Source organism: Chlamydotis macqueenii, chromosome 2, assembly GCF_036417535.1.
Source record: "Chlamydotis macqueenii isolate bChlMac1 chromosome 2, bChlMac1.mat, whole genome shotgun sequence".
NCBI classification, from domain to species: domain Eukaryota; kingdom Metazoa; phylum Chordata; class Aves; order Otidiformes; family Otididae; genus Chlamydotis; species Chlamydotis macqueenii.
The window spans coordinates 160,249,676-160,260,770 of record NC_141557.1 but is presented as its reverse complement, the minus strand read 5'-3'; positions in this window follow the sequence as shown (position 1 = coordinate 160,260,770).

Below are 11,095 nucleotides of genomic sequence, written 5' to 3'. Positions count from 1 at the left end.
GTTTACACAAACCGTACTCGGTGGCAGCGCGATGAGTCGGCAATGTGACTCTTTGGACTCATTTCAGCTGTGTTTTGGTAACATGAGGCGCCTCTTTTTTCTAACATTTCTGACATGCCAGGGCCAATTTCTCCTCTTCAGCACAAAGTCAGCCCTTTTCCTGAAATGGCAGCTCCTTCAGCAAAGCTAAAACTCCCCCATTCAGAAAGAAAAGAGAGTGGGTATACAACTTTAATCCCTATTACGTGCGCGTGACGGTCCCAATTGAAAACCACCGGGGCAAATGCCCCTGTCGCCCATGATCAGATGCAATGTGCATCTCAGCTCGCTCTGTAAATCCCTCTCTGAGCAGAGGGAAGCTGGGCAGCCACAAAAAAAAAAAAAAAAAAAATGAGGCAGAAATGCTCACCACCTCCATGCAAAAGTGAGGGCAGAAGCCTGTCTTCAGTGGAAACCCCTTTACTAAGAACCTTTTCTGTATCTCCTTTCCACGCAGAAATCTCTACCGACCCACAACTGGAAAGTAAATCCTGTTCTTCCCCTCTCCTTTCTTACAAGGACACGTGGCAGCTTAGCAGTACAATCGAGCAGCTACTTTATTAATGAATCAATTTCAGCACATTTTGCTTCGCTTTGCTCCAGCCTCCTTCCTCATCTCCCCAGTGCATTGACATAAAACACAGACACGGAGACATTTCCTCCCTCCCCGCAGAGTGTAAAAGTGCCAAAAGCACCCTACAAGTCTTCCTTCCCCATTTTGAAAAAGGAGGCAAAGGCCAAGGAAGGAATTGTACATGAAACATCTCTCACAGCACGTTCTCCTGGAGGCAGAGCAAGCAGAACAGGGGAGGCTGCTGAGCAGAGCAATAAATCCCACCAGGCGCACGTACAGCACCGCCGCCGCTCTGCTCCCCCTGACGTGCATCACACCCTGGGGATGACGTGGTTCCCGCAGGGAAGCGGGCTGTCCTGCCCATATGTCCCCTTTCAGGGTGGAAGATCGAGTCCTGCACCCCACCTTGTCAGAAGGGCGGTGGGATTTTGGCTGTCTGCGCTTTAACGGGTGGAGACGTGTAAACGGGGATGTCTAGCTGGCAGGTGCTCAGCACCTTCAGGGGAACACCACCCTTTAAGATGTGAGTCCTGGCATCCAAAAACAGAGACATCCAAATTCCTGAGCCATCAATCCCCCATGGGAGTAACGCTCTAACAAACACAAAGCCCACATTGTTTGGACTTTCCTTTGCACCAGGGACTGTTATAGCAGGTTTCTACGAACGCCCAGTTGCTAGGTTTAGGTGGAGGCGAGACAATTACCTCAATGTGCATGTTAGCGAACCTCCTGTGACATCTAAGATAAAGCCTACAGCCCCTTCTGAGCAATGTATGCTGCTTCTTAGCAAGCCCATCTGTAAATATTGCAAGGACCGTGCCATCCCTTCTTCTTCTCTCTTTCACCTCTCCTCCAGTCTTCATAATTGCATTTGAATTTGTAGCTTTTAGCTGTAGATTTTGCTCCCGCTCTAAATGACTGATTCGGGATAGCCGAGCAAATCCTACTGACAGCAAATCCTACTGACAAAGCCCAGGGACAGAAGTAGTTGCGCTGTGGCGAAGGGTGAATCAGGGGAATAGAAAAGTGAAACCCAGGGCCAGAGGAAAGCGGATCAGTAAAGCTGGGCGTTCAGATGGGACTAGGCTGAGCTGGCTGAGAGACTCAAAGAAACGATGTCACCCATCAGGATGACACTAACCAGGGATGCTGCTGTTCAGTCTCACCGTGATATTTACTGGGATCGATCTGCCGTTAGTGTATAGACACAGAGGAACTGAATTCTTTATTACCTCTTACGCATAATCCATAAAAGATGTGCATCACATCTATCACAGCCTGAAAAGCATCGTTACAGCCGTTACCACACAGCAGAAAGGATGACTTCTTTAAAGGTCCCTTCCAACCCTAACGATTCTATGATTCTATTCCACATTGGTGCAAAAAGATTTACTTTTAAATGTCCCCTCCTCTTGATGGCTCCAGCCACCTTCTCTACAAATACTTGCCAAAAAGATGGGGTCCTGGGAAATGTCCTAAGGCTAACAAATGCGGGGTATGGCTTCTGGTGTGGTGGTCCAGTAGACAGCTCCTCATCCTTGCATGCACCAAGGTTCTCAGCCCTCTCTATGGGACATCTGTAGAGCAGGATTTGGGTCTCTTTGGGGAGCTGCCCCATAGTGGAGCTATCCCATGTAGGCTTTGGCCTAATGGATGAGGTGGGGGATGCTGTGGAGGTTTACCAAAATTCTGTTTTATCCAGAGCCACAAGCTGCTGCAAAGACCTACGTTACAGCAGGTCATTCGTCACGGGCAGGCGTTAGCAAGGTGAAATGGCAATGAGCTCTGAGCACCTGGACCCGCACAGAGGTGGGTCACCCACAGCAGGTGTTCGTAACTCACCAGGGTCCTCTCAGAATGACGGACCCAGAAGGACATAGTGAAGTGGGTACCTAGGCACAGCAGGACAGGACACTGAGGCAAGCTCAGCAAGGCAACCAACTTCTTGTATGACACGAAAAAGGTGTTTCTAGCATTCAGGTGTGAGGAGAGGAGATTGCTGGTGGACACCTTACATGGGGACAGACCTCCACCGCACAGAGGCAGTACTGTGCAACCAGACTCTCTGCTCCGTGGGGTGCATGAGCACCGTCTTGCTGGTCTGCCCGCTCTCCAGGAGCCGGCGATGGGCAGTGCAGACTGAACACACAGAGCATCCCTTACCCTGTATCCGGCACGGCCTCACTTGTCGTTACACATCTTGGTGGGAAGCCAATGCATTAGCAGGAGTACTAGTGGGACATTTAGCCAGGTGCAATTTCATCCTCAACCCGAGGATGAACCTCAACTCCATCTTCTGGCAGGATGGAGAGGGAAAGCTGGGCTGTCGTGCTGGATTTCACCTGCTTGGCACCCATGGAGTCACAGTCCCCCAGTAGCCAGGCTGGCTCCTTTTGCCTTTGTTGAATATGCCCAGCAGTACATATCCAAGAAAAATCCAGGCTGTCAAGCTGTGTTACACTGTCTCCAGCTACCAATTATGCAGATAAATGGATTGTCATCAGAGTGATGAAGTAGCTCAACAAATAAACTTTCAGCAACAAAGTAGCCCATTTTTCACACACCAGCCTCAAGGCTTCCTGCCGCTTTGATCAAACACACAGAAAACTGGCTCCAGGCTGCACTGCTCTTAGAGATAGCGGCTGGTGAAGGCTGGGGAAAGCCAGTGAGGGACAGAGATTTATAATGCCCCAACAACTCCGCATCTGTGCACTGTTGTGTGTGGCAGGTAGAGCAGATCCTTTCCGACGGGGTCCAAGGCTGAGTGGCGGAGCTGGGTTGTACAGGGTAGGGTTGTACAGGGTAGGGTGCACAGGGTAGGGTTGTATAGGGTAGGGTTGTGTAGGGTAGGGTTGCGTAGGGTAGGGTTGCATAGGGTAGGGTTGCACAAGGCACAACCGAAGGAAACATGGTGCCCCCAAGCCACCCCTTCTGCCACCATCCTTGAAGGGGTTCGGCAACATTGGGAATAGTGCGTAGGCACTTCCACCCCTGTCTCAGCCACGCAGATTCAGGTCAGCAGCAGGAAGAGAGCCAGTTGTCACATCCCACTGTTGTGGCAAGTTCACTCCAACCAGCAGCCGCCTCGGAGAACACCCAGTACCGAAATAGCAAGGGGCAGACGTCAGGAATCAGAGTCACCGGCGGGAGAGGGAAAGGAAGGGGAGTCATGCTGCCTCTGGCCCTTCCTAGATTAGGTCTGCTTCATACCACGGCTGTTCATCTCCCACTCACAACGGTATTAAGTTCACCCAGAGAAATCAGAGCTACTGAGGCACTGGCAGAAATAAATCCCAACAGTACGATTCCTCATGAGCAGCTTACCTAGGAAAGCGCACGATTATTTTAAATGTGTTGATTTATTAATATGCTCAGGATGGCTCAAGCCACTAGTTCTTGCCCAAGGGAGCTCAGCAGTGGAGCTCAGCGTCTTGACTCACAGTATTGGAACTGATATACGACTGGCTGTGATCAGATGGCATATCTAAAAATACAGAGCCTGCGGTTTATTTTTCTTGGAAAATGGAAAGACACCCAAAGAAGCAGAGCCCAGTTTAGCAACCACAGTAGGCTGGATTTTTGCTTTAAAGAAGCCAGCAGAATTTGCCCAGAAGAAGGTACCGCTTAGGTTGTGTTCCAGCCATGGGATTAACCAGCAGCTCCAGCACCGCGGGGGGATCCTCCGGCTGCCCAGGCTGCCGCTGTGGCTCTAATTCTGTATTACAGAGGGCAGGGATGCTGATTGCACATCCCTGACCTAGAAGACACAAGCAATAGGATTCCTCTTGTTCAAAGGAGGTCTCTACACTGGGACCACCGCAAACTGGGCTGGTCATTTAGTACAGACTCATATTAATGAACTAAGCCCTGAGAGAGGAACTCGATTTGTACGATTCCCAGGGCAGCCACCGCAGACATCTCTGGACCTGTTATCAGGTCTGCCTTCAATCATCTCTTCTCTAGACTAAACAAGTCCAGCTCTGCTGGTCTGTCCTGGTGGGTCATGTTTGCTGGACCTCAGGTTATTCCCACTGCTTTGGTTTGGACTTTTTCCAAGGCAGCAACACATGTCTATTTTATTAGCCCATTTAACACTATTTGTTACATCTAATGGTGCTTTTGTAGAAAAAAAAAAATCCCACCAGACAACACAAAGGCCATGTCAAATAGCACTTTGCAGCACCTCCTAACATACCAAAGACTGAAGCTGTCAGTAGCATGATGAAGCTATGGAAATGAATGATTCAGCAGAGGCAAGTTGAGCTTTGGCTCCTGATAAAAAAAAAAAAAAAAGTGCTTTGGGGCCAAAAACACAAACTGGAGCAGGGCCTTGGTCTTCCCTCCATCATTGCCCACACCTCAATGAGTTCAAGGCCTCCTTGATAAGTAGCAGTGACAATCTGTTCCTGTCAACAACCTCATCCCAGGCAGAGAAAATACCTCCCAGGATTTCTGAAACATCATGTTTCCACCTGACTCAGGTCTACAGCAGGTTCCCTCTGCCCCATGTGAGAGACAAAAGGGTCCCAGATCCTATAGCAAAACTCACCACCATCACAAACAGTGCCTGCAGGATTCTGCTGCCTGCCCATTTGTCTTCAAGAGAAAAATTGTTACTCTGGAATTGCAATTTCCAATAAGAAACCCCTTTAAATCACACATATTATTCCCTCCTTCCCTTCCTGAAAACTTCCCAGGAGGTATCTGCACCTTGCGCTTAGAGGGGTCGTTTCAATGGTTGGGAAACTGAGGCACCTCCCCAGAAAGTGGCTCTGTCTCCCCGGCGAGGCCCCTCGCACAGAGCTCATCGCGGGAGCAGGGAAAGCCTGCAGGGACAGGAGCTGTAATCCCAAACAGCTGAAAACACAAAGGAAAACTCGCCCTCCAAAATAACAGGCGAAAAAAAAAAAGTCAGCAAATGTACCAGCTTCTTCCAGAGGCAGCAATTTTAGGAATCGCTTGTAACCAGGCAGCAGCAGCGGGGTGCTTGCGGGTTTTTTTTTCTCCCCAAATGGGGCCCTCTCTTTTCTTCCTGTTCCTATAGGGTTTTTCATCACTGTGGCATTTCCTACGATAATCCGTCAGATTTACGCCGCCCTGTTCCAGATCAGAGCATCGCTGAGCGCTCCGCATGTCTAACAAAAGCCAGCCCTGCCCTGAGCCGTTCGAAATCTCTGCAAACCAGGCGAACAAAGGGGACGGGAGAGGAGGATTAGCATGTTTGCAGAGAGAGAGAGCAGGGAGGGGATGTGTTTCTCTGAAGCCATTTGAGAAGCGTGGGTCCGAAGGCCAGATTTTCTGAGTTGCAGGTGTCCTTCCTCCTGGGCTGGGTTGCTCATACCGCAAAGGACCCCGGCCATTGAACAGCCGGCCCTCGGAGCACCCCGCTGCCCCTTGCCAGATTTGTGTTCGCTGCTAAATCAGAGCAGGTGGAGATACCAGACTGGTCTCCTACGGTCCCCATCACTTCCTTGCCGTGTGTTTGCGAATGCCCCTTCTGTCCTCCGCAGCCTCGCAGGGCACAGCTCACCTTGCGTTCACGGTTCTCCCTGCCCCGCTGTGCTTCCCATCTCGCCAAACCCAAGAGCAGAGGGCTGAGAGCTGCTGGGGGGCTCTCTCGACCACACTCGAGCCACGTCCCAGTGCAGCCACGCCAAGCATCCTGACAATTCCTGCTTTCCAGCCCTTGAGCCAGAGCTGGGCGAGAGCCGCTCTGCCCGGCTCTGACCTCCGCAGGGCACGTGTGCCCAAGCGATGCCAAAGCCCTGGTTGCCTGCATAGCTTTCCCCTCCAAGCACCAGTGTCCCTGTGTGCCCAATGACAAACAAATCCGGCAGGAAATACTTTGCTGGGAATGGGGAGAGCTCTGCGGTGAGGTTGTGACACTGGACGTTGTGTTCTTGGCAATTAGCTCCTGAAACTTTGAAAAAAATATAAGGGAAAGAACAAGAGGTGGCTGCTAGCCAGAGCTGAGTTGGGGGGTCAGAAAGGTCAGAGCGGGACCCTGCAAGGGATCCCAATGTGGGTTGGATCACAAGGGGCAGCTGAGACTCGATACGCCTTGTTGGGTGGCCAAAGGGTCTCTGTGGTTCATTTTGTTGGTGGCTTGACTAAGAAACCCTGTCAGAAACCTCACTGTTGTGAGAGTTGTGGTGAACTGGGCAGACTGGGATGGAGAGAGGGATCTGGACTCACCTCCACAGAGCACATCCAACTCCACACCCCTTGTTATGCAAGAACTGGAGAAAGGTAGGACTAATGTACTCCAAACCAGTCACCTGGGAGAGACCTCAGGGTCACCCAGAGGAGCAGCTTGCTCTTTGTGCTCTGAAGACGTCTTCGTTTGTCTTTCAGCTCAGCAGGTCCATCAGCAAAAATGCCATGGCCTGGGGAGAAAAAAGGAGGGGGAGGCATTGGTCAGAAAAGTCAGTTCCCAAATATGCAGCAGGCAGGCAACTGGCTCCTACACACTTTCTCCCCCGTGTGTGACTCACCCAACGGGAGTCATGACCATCATTCGGGAACCACTTGTCTTTCCCTGTTCCTCATCAAACAGACAAATCCCGGCTGGATCCCATCAGCAGAGGCCCCTGTATGGCGACCGTCTGATCTCCCTCCTTGTATAAACAGGCAGATGGGGAGCCTGTTCAGAGGCAGGGCCGCACGTTAACGGTGGCCTCTGCCCTTTGCAGTCCTCTGAGGACCCTGAGCGAAGCCACCTGTGATCTCGAGCAGTTGGCAGGGGACGCTGACTGCTCTCTGCAGAGCTGCTTGTGTCAGGTAGGTGCAGCTGCCTTTGGACCTTGCTGAGATGCCACTGCAGAGGCAGCTGGACCATCTTTTATGGTTCACCATAGCCTCTGTTGCCCATGCTGAGAGTCAAGCAATCAGCCCTGGAGGTGTTGAACAGGACCAGGGGCAGTTGTCCAAGCCCTCCTTCTCCAGGCAGAAGCAGCTCATGTTTCTTTGCTCTTTGGTGTTTCTGCCCCATCATTGCAGGAGGGGCAGGCTCAGTGCAAAGGGCTCTGATCTTTCCCTACAGCCCCTCCAGCTACCACCTTCGACACAGCCATCATGAATGTTTTAGGGTTCAGATCCCAAAGGGTCTCTGATCTCCCAGACATCCCAGCATGGCACACCTGGATCACCAGAAGAACAGCAGAGAATGACCTTTCAGTAGCCCAGCAGCTGAAGACCTTTCCTGCACGGGTGGTGGAGTAGGACGGAGTGAGGGACAATGAGCAACCCCCAGGCCTGATCTTCTTAACTCCTTTTTCCCTGTAGACCCTGTTGTGGCCACCCAAGCCTCTCTCTCTGCCATGGGATTGCTGCACTCACCTGAATTCCAGCATCCCTGCAGGGGCCAATTTTGACTCAGCTTGAGTAAATTGGGTTAAATCCAGCCCTTAACCTCCTTCTCATGCCTGTCCACAAGGTCTCCCACCCTTGTGCCTCACTGGCAAAGAGATTGCCACCCATAGCATGAGCAGGACCCAAGCTGGATGTAGGACAAGGAGTCAGGGGTTTTCCCTGGCCCTTTTCAGCTGCATCAAATCAGAATAGCTACAAGTTGGTCCCACCAAATATCAGCTTCTCTCCCCTCTCCTCACTGTTGGTAAGGGGCTGTAAAAGTTAGGGCAGGTGATTTCATCCATCAGGCAGCACCTGCCAGATGCCTGCTCTGCCCCATAACGGTCTGCAGCAGGGCTGGGACAGAAGCCAGTGTTTTGTTCCTCGTCCTTTTACAACATTCCCACAGTGCTGTCCAAGGCTTTCCTTCCAGGGAAAGGCAACGTACATCCCACTCATTAACAATAAGGAAGTGTCATGGGATTGAAGCACAAGTCCCTTCACAAGGAGGGAAAATGCTACACATTTGAGGAGAGTTCTCGTTGTCCACAGATTTCCCTCTAAACCAAATGCCACGTGGTGCTTTCCTGGCAGTTACCCTCTGTAAACGGTGACTCCTGAAAAGGGGTCAAGCACAGCAACTTCTTCACCCTTGGTCCATCTGTGAGAACCAACCCAATTCTCTGGGTCAATTCTGCATTGGATTCACAGCATCCCACGATAGCCCTGGAGACTATAGAGAATCAAGAATTTAGGACTCATGGGCAGTGCATATCATAGGGACATACATGAGTGTTTTCCAGCACTTATTAAGGCCTGGGGATCTTCTGGGGCAGATTCTTTTACAAGGAAAAGTAGTTGGGGAGGGTAAAATGGATGTAGATTCTCCTCCATGCCATTAACTTTATCTGCTCATGTGGCAGGGAGCAAGAGTCCATCTACTGTCGCCTCTACATTAACCCTGTAGCTACATCAGCTGACCAGCCTCCCTGCAAGCAGTCTTTTGAAGATAGGCTTGTATTTGTGTGTGTTTGTTGTGACTGTGGGCATTACTTCCTCCTGTTTCTCCTTCTGCTTCTCCTGCTTCCTGGTGCAGGAGCAAGACAGTGGAAAAATATCTCAGGAACATGTGTGTTGGAGGGAAAATGGGAGAATGTTCAATGGAGATGTTCTAGAGCATGTGAATTCACTTTTGCTGAAGTTGCTGATAAAAAGAGGTTTCCCAGACAGCTCAGTGAAGATCCCACCCTTCAGTGTCATCCATGTAGTGAGGATCTCTTTGGAGAATCTTTGGTGTCCTCCATGAAGTCATGGTAAAGGCTCCTCAGTTTTCTGAGCTCTGATTCCATTGAGTCTGGGTCCGAGACCTTGGGTAGCAGCTCTCCTTGACCACTGAAGAAAAGAATTCATTTGTGAGGAGCTGTTCAGTATAACAGAGCCTAAATTCAATTTCCTGAAAAAAAAGCAGGCATGTTCAGACACTGGATTCTGGTTTAGGTCTTTAGAGAGTTGGTCAACAGAGACATCTTGAAAGCTGATCCAGCATGGAAAAAAATTTTTACACTGAGGGTGGTGAAACACTGGAAGAGGTTGCCCAGAGAGGTGATCGATGCCCCATCCCTGGAAACATTCAAGGCCAGGTGGGACGGGGCTCTGAGCAACCTGATCTGGTTAGAGATGTCCCTGCTCCTTGCAGGGACTGGATGACCTTTAAAGGTCCCTTCCAACCCTAACCATTCCATGATTCTATGATTTTTGAAGGGGACTGGAAAAGCACACCCTTCTCCTGACAAAAACTGAGAAGACATCTCCCTAGGATGGTGTGTGGTATCAGACTTCTGATAACCTCCTGCAGAGCCATCTGGCTTCCCACTTCCTACTGCTCAGTTCCACAGGAGACTTTTAAAAGGAGCCCTGTCCCATCCCTATTTTACACCGGAAGGCTAAGGGATTGCTAGGAATTATTATGAGCCAGTACTGTCCTTCCCTGCCGTAACTATTATTCCTTCTCCTACGTGCTAATTTTGGCTGAGTCAATACCTTCTTCCACCTACAGTCTCAAGACATTTGCTGCAACACTTAATACTCTTGCATATTCAGCGAACAAGCTTGAGAACTTTCCACTTAGTAAAGCTTCACTTTTTTTTCTTCCTTTCCCCCTCCCTCTGGGAGGGTGATAAATGACTGAAAATCAAGAGATGATAGAAGTTCTTCATTCATCAGCTACGGTTGCAACTCCTCCTGAAGTCGAGTGTGGGAACTGCGTCTGGGACAAAGCATGGCCCCGAGCCCGGATGTGCCTTCTCCACCTTAACAGCAGCATCTGCTTCCCAATATGGCATGCTCTGCACTATCTCAGGCACAACTTGAAACTTTGCAGCTGTTGCCACTCCGAGTCTAGCTCTAAATCCAGCAAAGAGGCAGAGGCCGGGATAGTGGGGGAGTGCAGGGCACTCATCATCCTGTGCGCAGGGATGGGAAGAAAGCCCTCAAGCATCACACAGAAGCACAAAACCAAGTCAGTCCTTGCAGACAAGCAGTCCCTGAGCAGGCAAAGGTACCAATATCTCATCCTGCAGAAGAGTCTCTTCTTTCTTTCTGTCTTGCATTTGTAACTCCAGAGAGTTATTGCCCAAGTACAAAAGTTTCGTTGATGGGCTGGGGGAAACTTAAGGATTTGCCAGTATAGACAACAACAATGATAGGGTCCAGGTTCATCCATCCTGTCCAACGTTGGACTGTAGGTTGGTTTCTTCTCTTTTGTTCTTCCCTCTGTTCAGCTCCCAAGACAGAAGGAAGTGAAGGCAAGGTTATTGCCCAGACAGGACTCATGGAGGCCTTCCAATCACACTTGCTTTCCAAGTCACCAGGAAGTGAAAAGTAGATGAGAGCCCAGGCACGTGCCAGAGCTGGAAGTCAGTTGTGAAAGGCTGGATGCCTGGATGAGGGGACATATAGAGTCGAGGAGGATGTTCCTGAAATTGGGGAAATAATCTGCCCCTTGATGTGAAGAAACTCAAAATAGAAAATCAATAAAATAACCAGACAAAAAAAAGATCAACTCAGTCTTCCTGGGAAAGATCCAAGGGTGAAAAACTAATTCCAGAAAATGAGGTCAACCTTCTCTAATAA